Source organism: Pleurodeles waltl, chromosome 1_1 (genome assembly GCF_031143425.1).
Source record: "Pleurodeles waltl isolate 20211129_DDA chromosome 1_1, aPleWal1.hap1.20221129, whole genome shotgun sequence".
NCBI classification, from domain to species: Eukaryota; Metazoa; Chordata; class Amphibia; order Caudata; family Salamandridae; genus Pleurodeles; species Pleurodeles waltl.
In genome coordinates, this window is record NC_090436.1 from 2409095 (window position 1) to 2430569 (window position 21475).

The following is a 21475-nucleotide window of genomic DNA, read 5'->3' on the forward strand; positions in this document are numbered from 1 at the left end:
TAAGAAACCTGCACTGACTACCACTGATCTCTAGGCAGGACAGGGCATCACCATCCCTAAGAAACCTGCACTGACTACCACTGATCTCCAGGCAGGACAGGGCGCCACCATCCCTAAGAAACCTGCACTGACTACCACTGATCTCTAGGCAGGACAGGGCATCACCATCCCTAAGAAACCATCCCTAAGAAACCTGCACTGACTACCACTGATCTCTAGGTAGGACAGGGCATCACCATCCCTAAGAAACCTGCACTGACTACCACTGATCTATAGGCAGGACAGGGCACCATCATCCCTAAGAAACCATCCCTAAGAAACCTGCACTGACTACCACTGATCTCTAGGTAGGACAGGGCATCACCATCCCTAAGAAACCTGCACTGATTACCACTGATCTCCAGGCAGGACAGGGCGCCACCATCCCTAAGAAACCTGCACTGACTACCACTGATCTCTAGGCAGGACAGGGCATCACCATCCCTAAGAAACCATCCCTAAGAAACCTGCACTGACTACCACTGATCTCTAGGTAGGACAGGGCATCACCATCCCTAAGAAACCTGCACTGACTACCACTGATCTATAGGCAGGACAGGGCACCATCATCCCTAAGAAACCTGCACTGACTACCACTGATCTCTAGGCAGGACAGGGCATCACCATCCCTAAGAAACCTGCACTGTCTACCACTGATCTCCAGGCAGGACAGGGCGCCACCATCCCTAAGAAACCTGCACTGACTACCACTGATCTATAGGGAGGACAGGGCACCACCATCCCTAAGAAACCTGCACTGACTACCACTGATCTATAGGCAGGACAGGGCGTCACCATCCCTAAGAAACATGCACTGACTACCACTGATCTATAGGCAGGACAGGGCATCACCATCCCTAAGAAACCTGCACTGACTACCACTGATCTATAGGGAGGACAGGGCACCACCATCCCTAAGAAACCTGCACTGACTACCACTGATCTATAGGCAGGACAGGGCATCACCGTCCCTAAGAAACCTGCACTGACTACCACTGATCTCTAGGCAGGACAGGGCATCACCGTCCCTAAGAAACCTGCACTGACTACCACTGATCTCCATGCAGGACAGGGCGTCACCGTCCCTAAGAAACCTGCACTGACTACCACTGATCTCCAGGCAGGACAGGGCATCACCATCCCTAAGAAACCTGTACTGACTACCACTGATTTATAGGCAGGACAGGGCGTCACCATCCCTAAGAAACCTGCACTGACTACCACTGATCTATAGGCAGGACAGGGCACCATCATCCCTAAGAAACCTGCACTGACTACCACTGATCTCTAGGCAGGACAGAGCATCACCATCCCTAAGAAACCTGCGCTGACTACCACTGATCTCTAGGCAGGACAGGGCATCACCATCCCTAAGAAACCTGCACTGACTACCACTGATCTCTAGGCAGGACAGGGCATCACCATCCCTAAGAAACCTGCACTGTCTACCACTGATCTCCAGGCAGGACAGGGCGCCACCATCCCTAAGAAACCTGCACTGACTACCACTGATCTCTAGGCAGGACAGGGCATCACCATCCCTAAGAAACCATCCCTAAGAAACCTGCACTGACTACCACTGATCTCTAGGTAGGACAGGGCATCACCATCCCTAAGAAACCTGCACTGACTACCACTGATCTCTAGGCAGGACAGGGCGTCACCATCCCTAAGAAACCTGCACTGACTACCACTGATCTCTAGGCAGGACAGGGCATCACCATCCCTAAGAAACGAGCACTGACTACCACTGATCTCCAGGCAGGACAGGGCATCACCATCCCTAAGAAACCTGCACTGATTACCACTGATCTCCAGGCAGGACAGGGCGCCACCATCCCTAAGAAACGAGCACTGACTACCACTGATCTCTAGGCAGGACAGGGCATCACCATCCCTAAGAAACGAGCACTGACTACCACTGATCTCCAGGCAGGACAGGGCGCCACCATCCCTAAGAAACCTGCACTGACTACCACTGATCTCTAGGCAGGACAGGGCATCACCATCCCTAAGAAACGAGCACTGACTACCACTGATCTCTAGGCAGGACAGGGCATCACCATCCCTAAGAAACCTGCACTGATTACCACTGATCTCCAGGCAGGACAGGGCGCCACCGTCCCTAAGAAACCTGCACTGACTACCACTGATCTCTAGGCAGGACAGGGCATCACCATCCCTAAGAAACCAGCACTGACTACCACTGATCTCTAGGCAGGACAGGGCATGACCATCCCTAAAAAACCTGCACTGATTACCACTGATCTCCAGGCAGGACAGGGCGCCACCATCCCTAAGAAACCATCCCTAAGAAACCTGCACTGACTACCACTGATCTATAGGCAGGACAGGGCGTCACCATCCCTAAGAAACCTGCACTGATTACCACTGATCTCCAGGCAGGACAGGGCGCCACCATCCCTAAGAAACCATCCCTAAGAAACCTGCACTGACTACCACTGATCTCTAGGTAGGACAGGGCATCACCATCCCTAAGAAACCTGCACTGACTACCACTGATCTATAGGCAGGACAAGGCACCATCATCCCTAAGAAACCTGCACTGACTACCACTGATCTCTAGGCAGGACAGAGCATCACCATCCCTAAGAAACCTGCGCTGACTACCACTGATCTCTAGGCAGGACAGGGCATCACCGTCCCTAAGAAACCTGCACTGACTACCACTGATCTCTAGGCAGGACAGGGCATCACCATCCCTAAGAAACCTGCACTGACTACCACTGATCTCCAGGCAGGACAGGGCGCCACCATCCCTAAGAAACCTGCACTGACTACCACTGATCTCTAGGCAGGACAGGGCATCACCATCCCTAAGAAACCATCCCTAAGAAACCTGCACTGACTACCACTGATCTCTAGGTAGGACAGGGCATCACCATCCCTAAGAAACCTGCACTGACTACCACTGATCTATAGGCAGGACAGGGCACCATCATCCCTAAGAAACCATCCCTAAGAAACCTGCACTGACTACCACTGATCTCTAGGTAGGACAGGGCATCACCATCCCTAAGAAACCTGCACTGATTACCACTGATCTCCAGGCAGGACAGGGCGCCACCATCCCTAAGAAACCTGCACTGACTACCACTGATCTCTAGGCAGGACAGGGCATCACCATCCCTAAGAAACCATCAGAAACCTGCACTGACTACCACTGATCTCTAGGTAGGACAGGGCATCACCATCCCTAAGAAACCTGCACTGACTACCACTGATCTATAGGCAGGACAGGGCACCATCATCCCTAAGAAACCTGCACTGACTACCACTGATCTCTAGGCAGGACAGGGCATCACCATCCCTAAGAAACCATCCCTAAGAAACCTGCACTGACTACCACTGATCTCTAGGTAGGACAGGGCATCACCATCCCTAAGAAACCTGCACTGACTACCACTGATCTATAGGCAGGACAGGGCACCATCATCCCTAAGAAACCATCCCTAAGAAACCTGCACTGACTACCACTGATCTCTAGGTAGGACAGGGCATCACCATCCCTAAGAAACCTGCACTGATTACCACTGATCTCCAGGCAGGACAGGGCGCCACCATCCCTAAGAAACCTGCACTGACTACCACTGATCTCTAGGCAGGAAAGGGCATCACCATCCCTAAGAAACCATCCCTAAGAAACCTGCACTGACTACCACTGATCTCTAGGTAGGACAGGGCATCACCATCCCTAAGAAACCTGCACTGACTACCACTGATCTATAGGCAGGACAGGGCACCATCATCCCTAAGAAACCTGCACTGACTACCACTGATCTCTAGGCAGGACAGAGCATCACTATCCCTAAGAAACCTGCGCTGACTACCACTGATCTCTAGGCAGGACAGGGCATCACCGTCCCTAAGAAACCTGCACTGACTACCACTGATCTCCATGCAGGACAGGGCGTCACCGTCCCTAAGAAACCTGCACTGACTACCACTGATCTCTAGGCAGGACAGGGCATCACCATCCCTAAGAAACCTGCACTGACTACCACTGATCTCTAGGCAGGACAGGGCACCACCATCCCTAAGAAACCTGCACTGACTACCACTGATCTATAGGCAGGTCAGGGCGTCACCATCCCTAAGAAATCTGCACTGACTACCACTGATCTCTAGTCAGGACAGGGCGTCACCATCCCTAAGAAACCTGCACTGACTACCACTGATCTCTAGGCAGGACAGGGCACCACCATCCCTCTTAGAAACCTGCACTGACTGCCACTGATCTCTAGGCAGGACAGGGCACCACCATCCCTAAGAAACCTGCACTGACTACCACTGATCTCTAGGCAGGACAGGGCATCACCATCCCTAAGAAACCTGCACTGACTACCACTGATCTCTAGGCAGGACAGGGCACCACCATCCCTAAGAAACCTGCACTGACTACCGTCACCATCCCTAAGAAACCTGCACTGACTAACACTGATCTCTAGGCAGGACAGGGCATCACCATCCCTAAGAAACCTGCACTGACTACCACTGATCTCTAGGCAGGACAGGGCATCACCATCCCTAAGAAACTTGCACTGACTACCACTGATCTCTAGGCAGGACAGGGCACCACCATCCCTAAGAAACCTGCACTGACTACCGTCACCATCCCTAAGAAACCTGCACTGACTACCACTGATCTCTAGGCAGGACAGGGCATCACCATCCCTAAGAAACCTGCACTGAGTACCACTGATCTCTAGGCAGGACAGGGCGTCACCATCCCTAAGAAACCTGTGCTGACTACCACTGATCTCTAGGCAGGACAGGGCATCACCATCCCTAAGAAACCTGCACTGACTACCACTGATCTCTAGGCAGGACAGGGCACCACCATCCCTAAGAAACCTGCACTGACTACCACTGATCTCTGGGCAGGACAGGGCATCACCATCCCTAAGAAACCTGCACTGACTACCACTGATCTCTAGGCAGGACAGGGCACCACCATCCCTAAGAAACCTGCACTGACTACCGTCACCATCCCTAAGAAACCTGCACTGACTAACACTGATCTCTAGGCAGGACAGGGCATCACCATCCCTAAGAAACCTGCACTGACTACCACTGATCTCTAGGCAGGACAGGGCATCACCATCCCTAAGAAACTTGCACTGACTACCACTGATCTCTAGGCAGGACAGGGCACCACCATCCCTAAGAAACCTGCACTGACTACCGTCACCATCCCTAAGAAACCTGCACTGACTACCACTGATCTCTAGGCAGGACAGGGCATCACCATCCCTAAGAAACCTGCACTGAGTACCACTGATCTCTAGGCAGGACAGGGCGTCACCATCCCTAAGAAACCTGTGCTGACTACCACTGATCTCTAGGCAGGACAGGGCATCACCATCCCTAAGAAACCTGCACTGACTACCACTGATCTCTAGGCAGGACAGGGCATCACCATCCCTAAGAAACTTGCACTGACTACCACTGATCTCTAGGCAGGACAGGGCACCACCATCCCTAAGAAACCTGCACTGACTACCGTCACCATCCCTAAGAAACCTGCACTGACTACCACTGATCTCTAGGCAGGACAGGGCATCACCATCCCTAAGAAACCTGCACTGAGTACCACTGATCTCTAGGCAGGACAGGGCGTCACCATCCCTAAGAAACCTGTGCTGACTACCACTGATCTCTAGGCAGGACAGGGCATCACCATCCCTAAGAAACCTGCACTGACTACCACTGATCTCTAGGCAGGACAGGGCACCACCATCCCTAAGAAACCTGCACTGACTACCACTGATCTCTGGGCAGGACAGGGCATCACCATCCCTAAGAAACCTGCACTGACTACCACTGATCTCTAGGCAGGACAGGGCACCACCATCCCTAAGAAACCTGCACTGACTACCGTCACCATCCCTAAGAAACCTGCACTGACTAACACTGATCTCTAGGCAGGACAGGGCATCACCATCCCTAAGAAACCTGCACTGACTACCACTGATCTCTAGGCAGGACAGGGCATCACCATCCCTAAGAAACTTGCACTGACTACCACTGATCTCTAGGCAGGACAGGGCACCACCATCCCTAAGAAACCTGCACTGACTACCGTCACCATCCCTAAGAAACCTGCACTGACTACCACTGATCTCTAGGCAGGACAGGGCATCACCATCCCTAAGAAACCTGCACTGAGTACCACTGATCTCTAGGCAGGACAGGGCGTCACCATCCCTAAGAAACCTGTGCTGACTACCACTGATCTCTAGGCAGGACAGGGCATCACCATCCCTAAGAAACCTGCACTGACTACCACTGATCTCTAGGCAGGACAGGGCACCACCATCCCTAAGAAACCTGCACTGACTACCACTGATCTCTGGGCAGGACAGGGCATCACCATCCCAAAGAAACCTGCACTGACTACCACTGATCTATAGGCAGGACAGGGCGTCACCATCCCTAAGAAACCTGCACTGACTACCACTGATCTCTAGGCAGGACAGGGCACCACCATCCCTAAGAAACCTGCACTGACTACCACTGATCTCTAGGCAGGACAGGGCGTCACCATCCCTAAGAAACCGGCACTGACTACCACTGATCTCTAGGCAGGACAGGGCACCACCATCCCTAAGAAACCTGCACTGACTACCACTGATCACTAGGCAGGACAGGGCATCACCATCCCTAAGAAACCATCCCTAAGAAACCTGCACTGACTACCACTGATCTCTAGGCAGGACAGGGCGTCACCATCCCTAAGAAACCTGCACTGACTACCACAGATCTCTAGGCAGGACAGGGCACCACCATCCCTAAGAAACCTGCACTGACTACCACTGATCCAGAGTTCCTTCAAATCCAGCCCTTACAATCATAAATACAGGATTGCACCACCACTGTCCTACCTTTCTAACCCCCAGATGTTTACCTTTTCAGCCAAGTACAGTGTGATCTCAGTTCTTACTAACTGAGCAACAACTAGACCAGTTCCATGTGATGACTGATCCTGCTCCCCTGCAGCTGACTACATTGGGAACCTCAGAGAAGCCCTGCAGCCTGGCCTTTTATCAAATATCTTCTATTTCTCTCTCTTTAGACTCGTTATGTTGTCTTCTCTAGCACCAGGAAGCTTAGTGTAACTGAGCCCTTGAAGTAAACATAGCAGCACATAGCATCACTTAGATCTCCAAACCTGCGTCAAACGCGAGTCAGGGACCAGCGGTGACACTGAACCCAGGAGGCCAAGAGCATCAGGAAAGATGCAAAGTGGAAGTCCGGATATGTCAGTGTTCAGAGTAACCATCACCCCATCCCAGGCCGTATACTTGGTATAATAACTTACACATCCTACAGTTTCCATCAGTCATTTCTAGAAAAGTATGTGGATTGTCTTTTAGCATAATGATTGAATGATTAGTTACTTCTTCACACAAAAGAAGTACATTTTCATTGAACGGCCTTGGCCATGTGCAGCCTGAAAAGCCACTATGAAGGAACATAAGAGGGATTTTGCACAAAGGCCGTGGTGTATGGGGACATCAACGCCAGTTTGCAGACATGAAAATAACTGAAAAAATGATTCTTGTATTTCACAATTCATCGAAGGCAAAGCTAGAGCTCCCTTCTCCGAGCCTCAAAGTGCTTAACTAATGCTGCCAGGTCCAAGGGGAGGAGCCTCCACTGGGCCTTGCACTGATGGTGTCCAGTGAGCCTTGCACTGATGGTGTCCAGTGAGGGAGGGGCCTCCACTGGGCCTTCCAGTGATGGTGTCCAGTGAGGGAGGGGCCTCCCCTGGGCCTTGCACTGATGGTGTCCAGTGAGGGAGGGGCCTCCGCTGGGCCTTGCACTGATGGTGTCCAGTGAGGGAGGGGCCTCCACTGGGCCTTGCACTAATGGTGTCCAGTGAGCCTTGCACTGATGGTGTCCAGTGAGGGAGGGGCCTCCCCTGGGCCTTGCACTGATGGTGTCCAGTGAGGGAGGGGCCTCCACTGGGCCTTCCACTGATGGTGTCCAGTAAGGGAGGGGCCTCCCCTGAGCCTTGCACTGATGGTGTCCAGTGAGGGAGGGGCCTCCTCTGGGCCTTGCACTGATGGTGTCCAGTGAGCCTTGCACTGATGGTGTCCAGTGAGGGAGGGGCCTCCACTGGGCCTTGCACTGATGGTGTCCAGTGGGGGAGGGGCCTCCACTGGGCCTTGCACTGATGGTGTCCAGTGAGGGAGGGGCCTCCGCTGGGCCTTGCACTGATGGTGTCTACCGCTACAAGTCCAGGGTGTGGCCCTCTCTCGAGTCTTAAAGCGCTCGCTAATGCCTGTGAGGCCCAAGGAAGGGCCTTCCTCTGTGGCTCACATTGATAGTCCAGCGCTGCGAAGCCCAGGTGGAGGGCCCTTTCTCCACTAGGCCTCATAGTCCTGCGTAATTATTGATGACCAGAATCAATTCCTAACTTCTAAAAGTGAAGCACAGGCCCCCTTCTCACCCACCCTATCCCTAGGGATCCCCCCCAGTACAGATGCCTGCCTTCCATTATCACTTCCCAGGACCCTCCGCACACTTGTGGTTTCACCAAGAAGATGGCTGTATGGGCTTTGCCAAAATCACTGAGTTCATTTTGGGATTTACTTCCCACTACACTGTGTCCTAATTCAAGCATCTAAAATCTGCACAATTTACCAGTTAAAGTATCTGGTGATATTAGAAAGTTATGTTCCTAAAAAGCAGTCCTGTGTTGTAGTCTTGGGTCTCCTACCCGACCAGGTTGTTTAGCAAATGATGTGCTCCCTTGACTTTTTTTCCTTATTTGCCATTATTGAATGGGTTGGTTAACCATCATCTTAAAGTAAGCATTTTAAGGTGGGTGCCTGCTCGTTTAGGGCTCTTTCAGTGTCAGTTTTTACCATCCTCCTTTCTAGAATGTCTGAATGTAAGCCTTTCAGTAGAGTGGCCTGTGCAGTCCACCTCCTGGGCTGCGTGTCCTTCCCAGGTACCGTGTTAACAAATGCACCCCTCGCCCCTCTAGAAGGTGTTAGTTCCCTAGCCAGGACTTCCCGCTGGTCAGGGCCAATCCAGGATTTGCTTTACTCTAGATCCCTTGTAGAGTAGCTGCCTAACGGCGTCATTCCCTTGGTGAGCAAAGCAAAGTTGGAAATTTGGCGTCCTAAAGGCGCGCTCTGCAGTATGCAGGACAGACATCTAACATGAGGGACAGTCCTGCACCCTGCAAATCTGCGCTGGACTTTACCACACTGGAACTGCACCGAGAGGGATGTGAGAGAGGGGCCAGTGGGGTAAAAGTGGTACCACGGGTCCTGGTGAAAGCAAGATAACTGGATCTCCCTCTCCCCCCTACCCAACCGTCCACTAGCTAGACAGTAAATTACAGTCATAATTTGGATAAATTGAGCCCACAAGCCTTCTGGGCTTCTGTGTCACAGCACCTGCTGCACTACTGACACCCCTGAGAGCATCCTCATCCCCCGGCCTCGCAGCGGTGGTCCTTTGCTGTAGGCCCAGAGTAGCCTCACCACCCCCATCACAGAGTGCGCCCCTCTTCTTTAGGCTTCACAGTGGAGTACCATGGCTGAGAGACTCAAGCGAAGGGATCTGGTGGTTCATCAACAGTGCTTCGGGCTCTAGTTTAAGAAGTATAAATTGTCGCTCATCTGAACCGCAGTCACTGATTGGACAGTAAAACGCAGCCATCATTTGGATGCGTCGGGCACATACCCTCGTATGGCCATGGCATCTGTGGGGTTCTCTTCATATAACAAATGCAAGAGCTCACCAGAGTTCCTCTGCGTCTCTCTCTTCGACTTCTGCCAAGGATCGACCGCTGACTGCTCCAGGATGCCTGCAAAACCGCAACAAAGTAGCAAGACGACTACTGGCAACATCGTAGCGCCTAATCCTGCCGGCTTTCTCGACTGTTTCCTGGTGGTGCATGCTTTGAGTGCTGTCTGCTCTCACCCTGCACTGTAAGCCAAGAAGAAATCTCCTGTGGGTCAACGGAATCTTCCCCCTGCTAATGCAGGCACCAAACTTCTGCATCACCGATGCTCTGGGTCCCCCCTCATCTCGATGAGCGTGGTCCCTGGAACACAGGAGCTGGATCCAAGTGACCCCGTCTGTCCAGTGGTCCTTCTGTCCAAGTTTGGTGGAGGTAAGTCCTTGCCTCTCCACGCCAGATAGTAATCCTGTGTACTGCGTGAACTGCAGCTGCTAGGGTTTCTGTGCCCTTTTGCAAGGACTCCTTTGTGCACAGCACAGCCCAGGTCCCCAACACTCCGTCCTGCACTGCTCAACTCTCTGAGTTGACCACCGACTTCGTGGGACCCTCCTTTGTAGTGTTGAGACCGCCGTGCTCAGATTTCTTGAACGCGATTTCTTGAACGCCTGTTCAAGTGCTTCTGCGGGTGCTGCCTGCTTCTGCGTAGGCTCTCTGTCCTGCCTAGCGCTCCCTCTGTCTCCTCCTCCAAGAGGAGACTTCCTGGGCCCGGGCAGCACCCATTTTCTTCAACCGCGACCTTTGCAACTAGCAAGGCTTGTTTGCGGTCATTCTGCGTGGAAACAACTCTGCATCCTCCAACACGCCGAGGGACATCTATCTTCTGTGCAAAGGAGAAGTGTAGGAAGTTGGCTCTGTATATACTATTTCAAAGTAAGAAATAGCATGCACAGAGTCCAAGGGTTCCCCTTAGAGGTAAGATAGTGGCAAAAAGAGATAATTCTAATGCTCTATTTTGTGGTAGTGTGGTCGAGTAGTAGGCTTATCAGAGAGTAGTGTTAAGCATTTGTTGTACACACACAGGCAATAAATGAGGAACACACACTCAAAGACAATTCCAGGCCAATAGGTTTTTATATAGAAAAATATCTTTTCTTAGTTTATTTTAAGTACCAGAGGTTCAAGATTTACAAACAATACTTTAAATGAAAGGTATTTCACTCAGGTATCTTAGGAACTTTGAATCAACACAATAGTATGTACAGTTTTGGCAAAAATGGCAATAAGCTAATTTACAATTGGACACTGCAAAATTCAACAGTTCCTGGGGGAGGTAAGTATTTGTTAGGTTCACTGGTAAGTAAAGCACTTACAGGGTTCAAAGGTGGGTCCAAGATAGCCCACTGTTGGGGGTTCAGGGCAACCCCAAAGTTACCACACCAGCAGCTCAGGGCCGGTCAGGTGCAGAGGTCAAAGTGGTGCCCAAAATGTATAGGCTCCAATGGAGATAGGGGTGCCCGGTTCTAGTCTGCCAGCAGGTAGGTACCCGCGACTTCGGAGGGCAGACCAGGGGGGTTTTGTAGGGCACCGGGGGACACACAAGTCAGCACAGAAAGTACACCCTCAGTGGCACAGGGGCGGCCGGGTGCAGAGTGCAAACAGGCGTCAGGTTTGCAATAGGTTTCAATGGGAGACCCAGGGGTCTCTTCAGCGATGCAGGCAGGCAAGGGGGGGCTCCTCGGGGTAGCCACCACCTGAACTAAGGAGAGGGCCACCTGGGGGTCGCTCCTGCACTGGAGGTCGGATCCTTCAGGTCCTGGGGGCTGCGGGTGCAGTGTGTTTCCCAGGCATCGGGTTCTTTGAAGCAGGCAATCGCGGTCAGGGGGAGCCTCTGGATTCCCTCTGCAGGCGTCGCTGTGGGGGTTCAGCGGGGTCAACTCTGGCTACTCACGGGCTCGCAGTCGCCGGGGAGTCCTCCCTGTAGAGTTGGTTTTCCGCAGGTCAAGCCGGGGGCGTCTGGTACAGAGTGGAAAGTCTCACGCGTCCGGCGGGAAATGTGTGGTCTTTAAAAGTTGCTTCTTTGTTGCAAAGTTGCAGTCTTTGGTGAACAGAGCCGCTGTCCTCTGGAGTTCTTGGTCCTTTTAGATGCAGGGTAGTCCTCTGAGGCTTCAGAGGTCGCTGGACCCTGGGGGACGCGTCGCTGTTGCAGTTTTTCTTGAAGTGGGGAGACAGGCCGGTAGGGCTGGGGCCAAAGCAGTTGGTGTCTCCATCTTCTCTGCAGGGCTTCAGGTCAGCAGTCCTTCTTCGTCTTCAGGTTGCAGGAATCTATTTTCCTCGGTTCTGGAGGCCCCTAAATACTGAATGTAGGGGTGTGTTTAGGTCTGGGAGGGCAGTAGCCAATGGCTACTGTCCTTGAGGGGGGCTACACCCTCTTTGTGCCTCCTCCCTGAGGGGAGGGGGACATATCCCTATTCCTATTGGGGGAATCCTCCAAAATCAAGATGGAGGATTTCTAAAGGCAGGGGTCACCTCAGCTCAGGACACCTTAGGGTCTGTCCTGACTGGTGGGTGACTCCTCCTTGTTTTTCTCATTATCTCCCCTGGACTTGCCACCAAAAGTGGGGGCTGTGTCCAGGGGGCGGGCATCTCCACTAGCTGGAGTGCCCTGGGGCATTGTAACATGAAGCCTGAGCCCTTGAGGCTCACTGCTAGGTGTTACAGCTCCTGTAGGGGGGAGGTGTGAAGCACCTCCACCCAGAGCAGGCTTTTGTTTCTGTCCTCAGAGAGCACAAAGGCCCTCACCACATGGGGTCAGAAACTCGTCTCTCAGCAGCAGGCTGGCACAGACCAGTCAGTCCTGCACTGAACAATTGGGTAAAATACAGGGAGCATCTCTCAGATGCCCTCTGTGAGCATTTTTTAACAAATCCAACACTGGCATCTGTGTGGGTTTATTATTCGGAGAAGTTTGATACAAAACTCCCCAGTATTCAGTGTAGCCATTATGGAGCTGTGGAGTTCGTTTTTGATAAACTCCCAGACCATATACTTAATATGGCCACAACTGCACTTACAATGTCTAAGAATAGACTTAGACACTGTAGGGGCATATTGCTCATGCAGCTAAGCTCTCACCTGTGGTATAGTGCACCCTGCCTTTGGGCTGTAAGGCCTCCTAGAGGGGTGACTTATCTATGCCACAGGCAGCATTTTGTGTGCATGGCATCCTGAGGGGGATGCCATGTCGACTTTGCCTTTTTCTCCCCACCAACACACACAATCTGCAATGGCAGTGTGCATGTGTTAGGTGAGGGGTCTCTTAGGGTGGCACAACATATCCTGCAGCCTTTAGGGACCTTCCCTGGTCACAGGGCCCTTGGTACCACTGGTACCTTTTACAAGGGACTTATCTGTGTGCCAGGGGTGTGCCAATTGTGGAAACAATGGTACATTTTTAGGTGAAAGAACACTGGTGCTGGGGCCTGATTAGCAGGGTCCCAGCACACTTCTCAGTCAATACTACACAACAAGAGGCACTCAATACATTTCTACAAGTAATCAAAATAATTCAGAAACATCTGACAAATCATTGTCAATAACCAACATCATTAAACAATACCTCATATATTTCTGAAATGTAATAAGAAGAAATAACAGAATCAAATGCACTGTAATCATCAGTGTCAGCATCCTGTGACGTAATATCAATGTCCATTCAGTCTGGCCAAGGTAGTCATATGAAGTATCAGTCCAGTCCGTAATCACATATCAATATCGAAAAACACACGATCCATCCTTCCACGACATTTGGCAAATGTGTTGTTCAGTTTGATCCTGTTACCGCAGCCAACACGTGTTTCGTCCGGGGATTACCCCGTTCACTTCATCAGGGCTGCAAGTTGCATCATAATAAACATTCGATGAGTATAAATACAAATATCAAGTATCAGATTAGAAATATAGGACCACCACCAATTCACCAATGAAGATCTCGATACAGATCTACTGACTCTTTGGGATAAGGAACTAACTTCCAGCTCGCTGAAACTTATGGACATTCTTATTAATAATGCAGAAAGAAAGGTCGTAAAACTACAATCAGAAATTGCCACACTAGAGGCAGAAATTAAAGAGCTTAATCTTCCTGAGGCTACTGAGAAGAACTACAAAATTTTAGACAAAATCCTTTCTCAATTTCAAGCAGAAATTACACGGCGGAAGGCAAGGAAGTTGAAAAGAGATTAAAAAGATTACGAATCAGGGAGTGTGTTCATGTTTGCGAGAAAGTATGACCACTTAGTACAATCAAACTCCATCATTTCCACTTCTACATCAACTAGTGCTCAGGTGTCTAGTGATAGCGATATAGAAGGTAGAGCTGGCACAACACCACTATGTCGTCCTAACAATGTATTTTTTTTTTTTACAAGAACTCATGAGAATCAAGCAGAGCAATCGCGATCAAAGCAAAATAAGAACAAACTCAGGAAGACCAGAAGGAGTAGGCGAGGGAGAAAACACAACAGGAAAAGTGGGTATGAAAACGAGGTCTTGGGACAAACGAGTCTGAGTCAAGAAAGAACAGACTTAATAAATGTTGTTAATTTATCAAGTCTTAGGGGGTTATTCCAACTTTGGAGGAGGTGTTAATCCGTCCCAAAAGTGACGGAAAAGTGACGGATTTACCACCAGCCGTATTACGAGTCCATTATATCCTTTGGAACTCGTAATACGGCTGGTGGTATATCCGTCACTTTACCGTCACTTTTGGGACGGATTAACACCTCCTCCAAAGTTGGAATAACCCCCTTAGTCTTACTGAGGACATGAGATCACTCTTAGAAAAAGGTTTGAATTTTTGTCCCACAGATCTAGGGGACGTATGTAAATCAAAAATAGATCTTTTCAAATGTATACGTAGACTCAAATTTAAAAAATACTTTTCATTGAACCCAACAGAGTTACGGAGTCGAGAAAGCTCGGCTCATGGTCTTGTTTTGAACGAATTTTCAATTAAGGATATCCAAGATATTGCTGTACTCTTATCTATCTCTGAACATGAGGAGACCCCAATTATATTTTCTCAGGTTTTGGATGATTTAAATGTAACACATAATATGAGTGTTGGTAGTGAGTGGTCTGAGAAGAAAATCTAGGTGGGTCCCTAAGCAATTAGGCAATAACAGACTGGACACATTTTTTGATCTAGTGTGTAGAGATTTAGGTAAAACTAAGTCATATCATCTATCTCAGAATCTGAGTTATGCAGAAAGCAAGGCTGTGGCCAAGCTTCGACTGAATGATCAAATTATAATCAGGCAAGCCGATAAAGGAGGCAATGTCATGATAAAGAATGCATGTGACTATGAAAATGAAATTCTTACACAATTACAGGATGTCTTGTGCTACGAAAAACTTACATATAATCCGATTCCAGGCCTCACTAATATCATAAATAAAAAACTTAGGAATTGGCATGAACAACAACTGCTTCATAAGGATGAATTACAATATCTACTGGTAGACTGTCCTAGGTACCCATGTCTTTATACTCTGCCAAGAATTCACAAGAAACTACCATTTCCGCCAGGGAGACCCATTATCTCGGGCATCTCTGGGCCTATGGAAAGATTATCAGAATTTGTTGATGTGTTTCTTCAACCGATGGTCAACAACCTTCCCTCTTTCATTAAGAATTCTACACATATTCTAAGTATACTAAGTGATTTTGATTGGGATTCCAACTTGATGTTAGTCACTTTGGATGTTGTTTCTTTATACACATGCATTAGACATGACCTGGGTCTGAAGGCTGTTGAACTGTTTCTCAATAGAAAATCGGTAACCTTATGGCAACACACTAGGATGATACTAGATATGATAGATCTTATTCTTAACAATAATGTCTTTCTTTTAAAAAAAAGATTGGTATAGACAAAAGCAAGGGGTGGCGATGGGCTCCAGAATCTCCCCTTCCTACGCCAACCTGTTCATGGGTTGGTTCGAGGAGAGGTGGGTCTGGGGCCCGGATGCCGCCAAATGGCACACCAACATACTATATTGGGGTCGGTATATTGACGATTGCCTCATGATTTGGACTGGAAGTGTGGAACAACTAATTGAGTTTTGTAATTTTCTTAACTTGAATGATATGAATGTAAATTCACCTATCAGTGTAGTAAAAATTGTATCGTTTTTTTGGATATACAACTGTTCATAGAAAATAACAGGATTCAGAGTAGGTTATACAGAAAATCTACAGCATGTAATTAAATTTTACATGCTGAAAGTGCCCACCCCCAACATCAAATTTCGGCAATACCTTATGGTGAAATGATTCGGGCACGACGGAATTATAGTAAAGGTGATGAGTTTGACAATTGTATTAGGGATATGTGCCAGCGCTTTGAACAAAGAGGATATCGAAGGCAGGTTATCAATAAGGCACAGCGTAGAGTGAAAACTATTCATAGAGAGATTACTCTCAAACCTAAGGATAATGCCAATCGGAAAGAGCAGGAGAAAGTTAGATTAATTACAGACTATACAGCGAACTGAAGACAGTTACGTAAATTTGTACATAAACACTGGCACATTTTACTACAGGATGATGCCCTTAGGGGGATTATTGGTAGTAAACCTGAAATCGCATATCGGAGAGGCAAATCTCTTAGGAGTTTCTTGAGTTCTAGCTATTCGATAAAGCATACTCAGGGGGATTGGCTTTCGGCCCGTGTAGTGGGCATTCACAGATGTGGACATTGTGGTCTTTGTAAATGGGCTTGTCACAAGAAAATTTAATTTATAGATCAGTCTGGTAAGACCTTTAAGATTAGATCAAACATTAATTGTGGTACCTCATTTGTGGTGTCTATAATTGTATGTAAATGTAATCATTACTATGTGGGCAGTACAATCCGTAAACTAAGAACCAGGGTTGGAGAACATGTGAGAGCTCTTGCATATGAGGATCATAGATATCCCCTCCTAGCACACATAATGTTATGTGAATCACAAGGGCCTCGCAAAACTTTTGAATTTTTTGGCATCGAACATGTAGTTATTGACCCTAGGGGGGGCAACAGGGAGTGGGCCCTAAGAAGAAAAGAGGCATCCTGGATATTACGCCTCAGAGCTGTGGAAGTAGGCCTCAACACAGATAGGGAGCTAGAATATTTTTTGGGAGACTAATGATTATGTAATATATTGCAATGGAATTCCTATGACTTAGAATTCTTTATCATTTTGAATACTGACATGTTACAATATATTGTAGTATTTACTTTGTAATACATATTATATGCAGGATCCCCATTAATCATAATGTTTCAGTGATGTCTTGGTACAAATTTACTGTCCAACCATGATATTATGTTTAATAATTTTGTTGCCATAGATATTTAATGTCTATTATGGATTATCTTTATGTCAATGTATGTAATGGAAATCTATTGTAACTTTACAACATGACGGTTATCTTTATTTTCTAGTTTACTTATTCACATTTTTTCCTGCTAACTCTTCTGTGGGAACTATCTCCATTTTTCTTACTTTCTTTGGTTAGTTATTTCTAAGATATTTGACTCAACAGTATTGTCTTTTTTTAAATGGCCGCCTTTAAGTAGTCCTATTAGTGGGCCAATGGTTATAGGATATTGTTTTTGGTATACTGTATTCTTTTGTTCATAGCGATGTTGTGAGGTCGGATTGACAATCTGTTAATATTTTTGTCCTGAACTCACATATTAGCATCTAGTCATCTAAAAATGGTCGCCGTTTAGTAGCCCTATTTTTTATGTTACTGTCAACGGGATGCCTTCATGTAGTCCTATTTCTGTGGTAATGATAAGGACTCTTGGAACAGATGGGTACTTTAGTCCGTCTTCTGTAGCGAGATTACAGGTTTCGATTGTGGCGGGACAACAGTCCGACGCGTACTCGCGATCAGACGCTATATTTACATTTGGATTCGCTAGATGTCAATATTATACGATCGGGTAAGTGCTTTGGACGGGTAAATCATTAGTGGATGGCAGATGGATTGTTGTAGTCGCTATGGATTTATCTAGTGGAGAGGCAGCATTCATTACTGGTTAAAGGCACACTATTTCGATTGCCAACATATAAGAGCGCAATTTATGCCTATACACTGGGATTAGCCTTTCTATTTGTTAATATAAGTTTGATGTCTTTATGATGTATTAGACCAATTCAGTCTATGTTAGAGGGCACAGCTATCGAATGTTTATTATTTGATTTATCTGACAGATGATTACTGGTTGTTTGATATGAACACTTACCAAGCAGAACAAATGCGGGTGTAGCTGCAACGATTTGTGGTCCCTGTTTTCGGTGTTCTATTTATTTAACGATACATACAGCATTCAGGTAGTTATGTTACTGGCTGATTTAACATTTGGGTGAATATTGGGATTACACTGTACGAGATTTTACATGTTGATAGGGGCAGGGCATCTTGGGATTCTGCTTGTTTTTCAGGAAGTTTACGTACTTTTTATCTATTTTACGTTTAATTCTGCACATGTGTGCTTTAATATCACATCCATTTGAAAATTGAGTGTCACAAGAACGTAACTAATACTCCTCATCACGCCTACTTCTTCGCTCAACTCACAATTCTCCATCTCACCCGCACCAGGGTGCACCGTGTAAGTATTAGGATACTAGTTGATATACACCTCGTTAGCTCTGAGCGCCATTTTCTACTAGTAGATCATACCCGCATCGAATACACTTCTCAGTCAAGTCAGCATCAGTATCAGGCAAAAAGTGGGGGGTAACTGCAACAGGGAGTAATTTCCTTACAAGAAGTTCCTGGCTTCTTCCGTTGTTGCAGAATCTTCGGCTTCTTCCACCCGCAGGCAGACATTTTGCACCTTCATCCGGGGTTTAGTGGGCTCCTGCCCCCCCCCCCCCCCCCGGACACTTGCGTGACTCTTGGACTCTGTTCCCTTCCTTTACAGGTCCTCAGGTACAGGAATCCGTCTTCAGTGCTTTGCAGTCAGTTGTTGTCTTTGCCGAATCTCCTGTCACGACTTTCGTGAGTTTCTGGGGAAATATGGTAACTTTACTCCTACTTTTCAGGGTCTTGGGGTGGGGTATCTTGGACACCCTTATTGTTTTCTGATACTCCCAATGACCCTCTACACACTACACTAGGCCTGGGGTCCATTTGTGGTTCGAACCAGGCCCACAAAAAGCCTCTGGTGGGGGTGGTGGGTCCAAATCCTCTTCCAATAATCAACCTAAAAAGCCTTGGTGTTATTTGTGTAAAGTCAAAGGCCAATGGGCAATTGATTCCAGTTGTCCAAAGAAACACACCAAACCTCCCACTACCACAACCCCTGATGCAAATTCTAGTGCCCCTAGTAATAGCAGTGGTGGTGGGAGCAAACCTACAAATAGCCAATCCAAGGGTGTAGCTGGGCTCACTATTGGCAATGTAGTTGGGGTTGGTCTTGTTAGGGAGACCACAGAGGCTGTTTTAGTCTCTGAAGGTGCCATTGATTTGGCCACCTTGGTTGCTTGACCCCTTAATATGGATAAGTACAAGCAACTTCCCCTAATAAATGGTGTTGAGGTTCAGGCCTACAGGGACACAGGTGCCAGTGTTACTATGGTGATAGAGAAACTGGTCCACCCTGAACAACACCTACTTGGTCACCAGTACCAAGTGACAGATGCTCATAACAACACTCTTAGCCACCCCATTGCTGTTGTGAATCTCAACTGGGGGGTGGGGTACTGGTCCAAAGAAAGTTGTGGTTGCCTCAGATTTACCTGTAGACTGTCTACTAGGGAACAATTTAGAGACATCAGCTTGGGCAGAAGTGGAGTTGGAGGCTCATGCAGCAATGCTGGGCATTCCTGGGCATATTTTTGCTTTGACAAGGGCTCAGGCCAAAAAGCAAAAAGGACAGGGTAACTGGGATCCTGGAACAATGGACCAAGTGCTCCCTAAAGCTAGGGGTGGAAAGGGTAAATCCCTACCCGCTGTCCCTCCCTCTACAGATGATTCTCCTTTTGAGGAAGAAGAATTTCCTCCCTGTGCAGAACCTTCACCAGATGAGCTGGCAGCAGACACTGCTGAGCTTTTGGGTGGAGGGGGGCCTGCCAGGGAAGAGCTGAATGTGGCACAGCAAACCTTTCCCACATTAGAGGGTCTCAGACAGCAAGCTGTCAAGCAGCAAAATGGGGATGTCAGTGACTCACATAGAGTTTACTGGGAGGACAACCTCTTGTACACAGAGGCAAGGGACCCAAAACCTAGAGCAGCCAGGAGATTGGTCATTCCCCTGCAGTACAGAGAGTTCCTCCTAACTCTTGCACATGACATTCCTTTGGCTGGGCATTTGGGCCAGATCAAAACATGGGAAAGGCGTGTCCCCCTGTTTCACTGGCCTAGGATGGCAGAGGACACTAAAGATTTGTGCAAGTCTTGTGTGACCTGCCAAGCCAGTGGCAAGACTGGTGGCACTCCAAAGGCTCCACTTATTCCATTACCTGTGGTAGGGGTGCCATTTGAAAGGGTAGGGGCTGACATAGTTGGCCCCCTTGACCCTCCTACTGCTTCAGGCAATAGGTTTATCTTGGTGGTTGTGGACCATGCCACAAGATATCCTGAAGCAATTCCTCTAAGGACCACTACAGCTCCTGCAGCGGTAAAGGCCCTCCTGGGAATCTTTTACGGGGTGGGTTTCCCAAAAGAGGTTGTATCAGACAGGGGTAGCAACTTCATGTCTGCATACTTGAAAGCAATGTGGAAGGAGTGTGGTGTTACCTACAAGTTCACCACTCCTTATTACCCACGGACTAATGGACTGGTAGAGAGGTTTAATAAAACTCTCAAAGGTATGATAATGGGACTCCCTGAAAAACTCAGGAGGAGATGGGATGTCCTGTTACCTTGCCTCCTTTTTGCTTACAGGGAGGTACCCCAGAAAGGAGTGGGCTTCAGCCCCTTTGGACTCCTCTTTGGACACCCTGTAAGAGGTCCACTAACTCTAGTGAAGGAGGGTTGGGAACAACCTTTAAAAGCTCCTAAACAGGACATAGTGGACTATGTACTTGGCCTAAGATCCAGAATGGCCAAGTACATGAAAAAGGCCAGCCAGGAGCTGCAAAAGCAATGGCATGACCAGAAGGCTGTTCAGATCCAGTACCAACCAGGACAGAAGGTGTGGGTATTGAAGCCTGTGGCCCCAAGAGCACTCCAGGACAAATGAAGTGGACCCCATCTAATTGTTGAAAAGAAGGGTGAGGTTACCTATCTGGTAGACCTGGGAGTCCCCTTAGGGTGATTCATGTGAACCGCCTAAAACCCTACTATGACAGGGCTGATCTCACCCTGCTCATGGCAACAGATGAGGGACAGGAAGAAGAGAGTGACCCTCTCCCTGATCTCTTTTCTACCACTGAAACTGATGCTTTAGTGGAGGGAGTAGTTTTGGCAGACTGTCTGACTGCAGAACAGAAAGACAACTGCATAAATCTCTTTGGACTATTTTCTGACCTCTTTTCAATTGTGCCAGGTACAACATCCTGGTGTGAACACACAATTGATACTGGTGACAGCCTGCCTGTCAAGAGTAAGATTTATAGGCAGCCTGACCATGTCAGGGACTGCATAAAACAAGAGGTACAGAAAATGCTTGATCTAGGAGTGATTGAACCTTCTGAAAGCCCATGGGCGAG

General features: G+C 48.4%; 1 protein-coding gene across 4 annotated transcripts in view; it reads left to right on the forward strand.

The window, feature by feature from the left end:
* LOC138247234 (zinc finger protein 665-like) overlaps positions 1–21475 on the forward strand; it is a 71257-nt gene that overhangs the window by 10968 nt on the left and 38814 nt on the right. Inside the window, exon 3 of one of the 4 annotated variants that reach the window (XM_069202054.1) lies at positions 14191–14295. The exons of 2 other annotated variants lie outside the window; for them this stretch is intronic. The gene's annotated coding sequence lies outside the window, so the exon portion shown is untranslated. The remainder of the gene's footprint in view (positions 1–14190; positions 14296–21475) is intronic. One more of the 4 variants, XM_069202020.1, reaches the window with a different exon arrangement.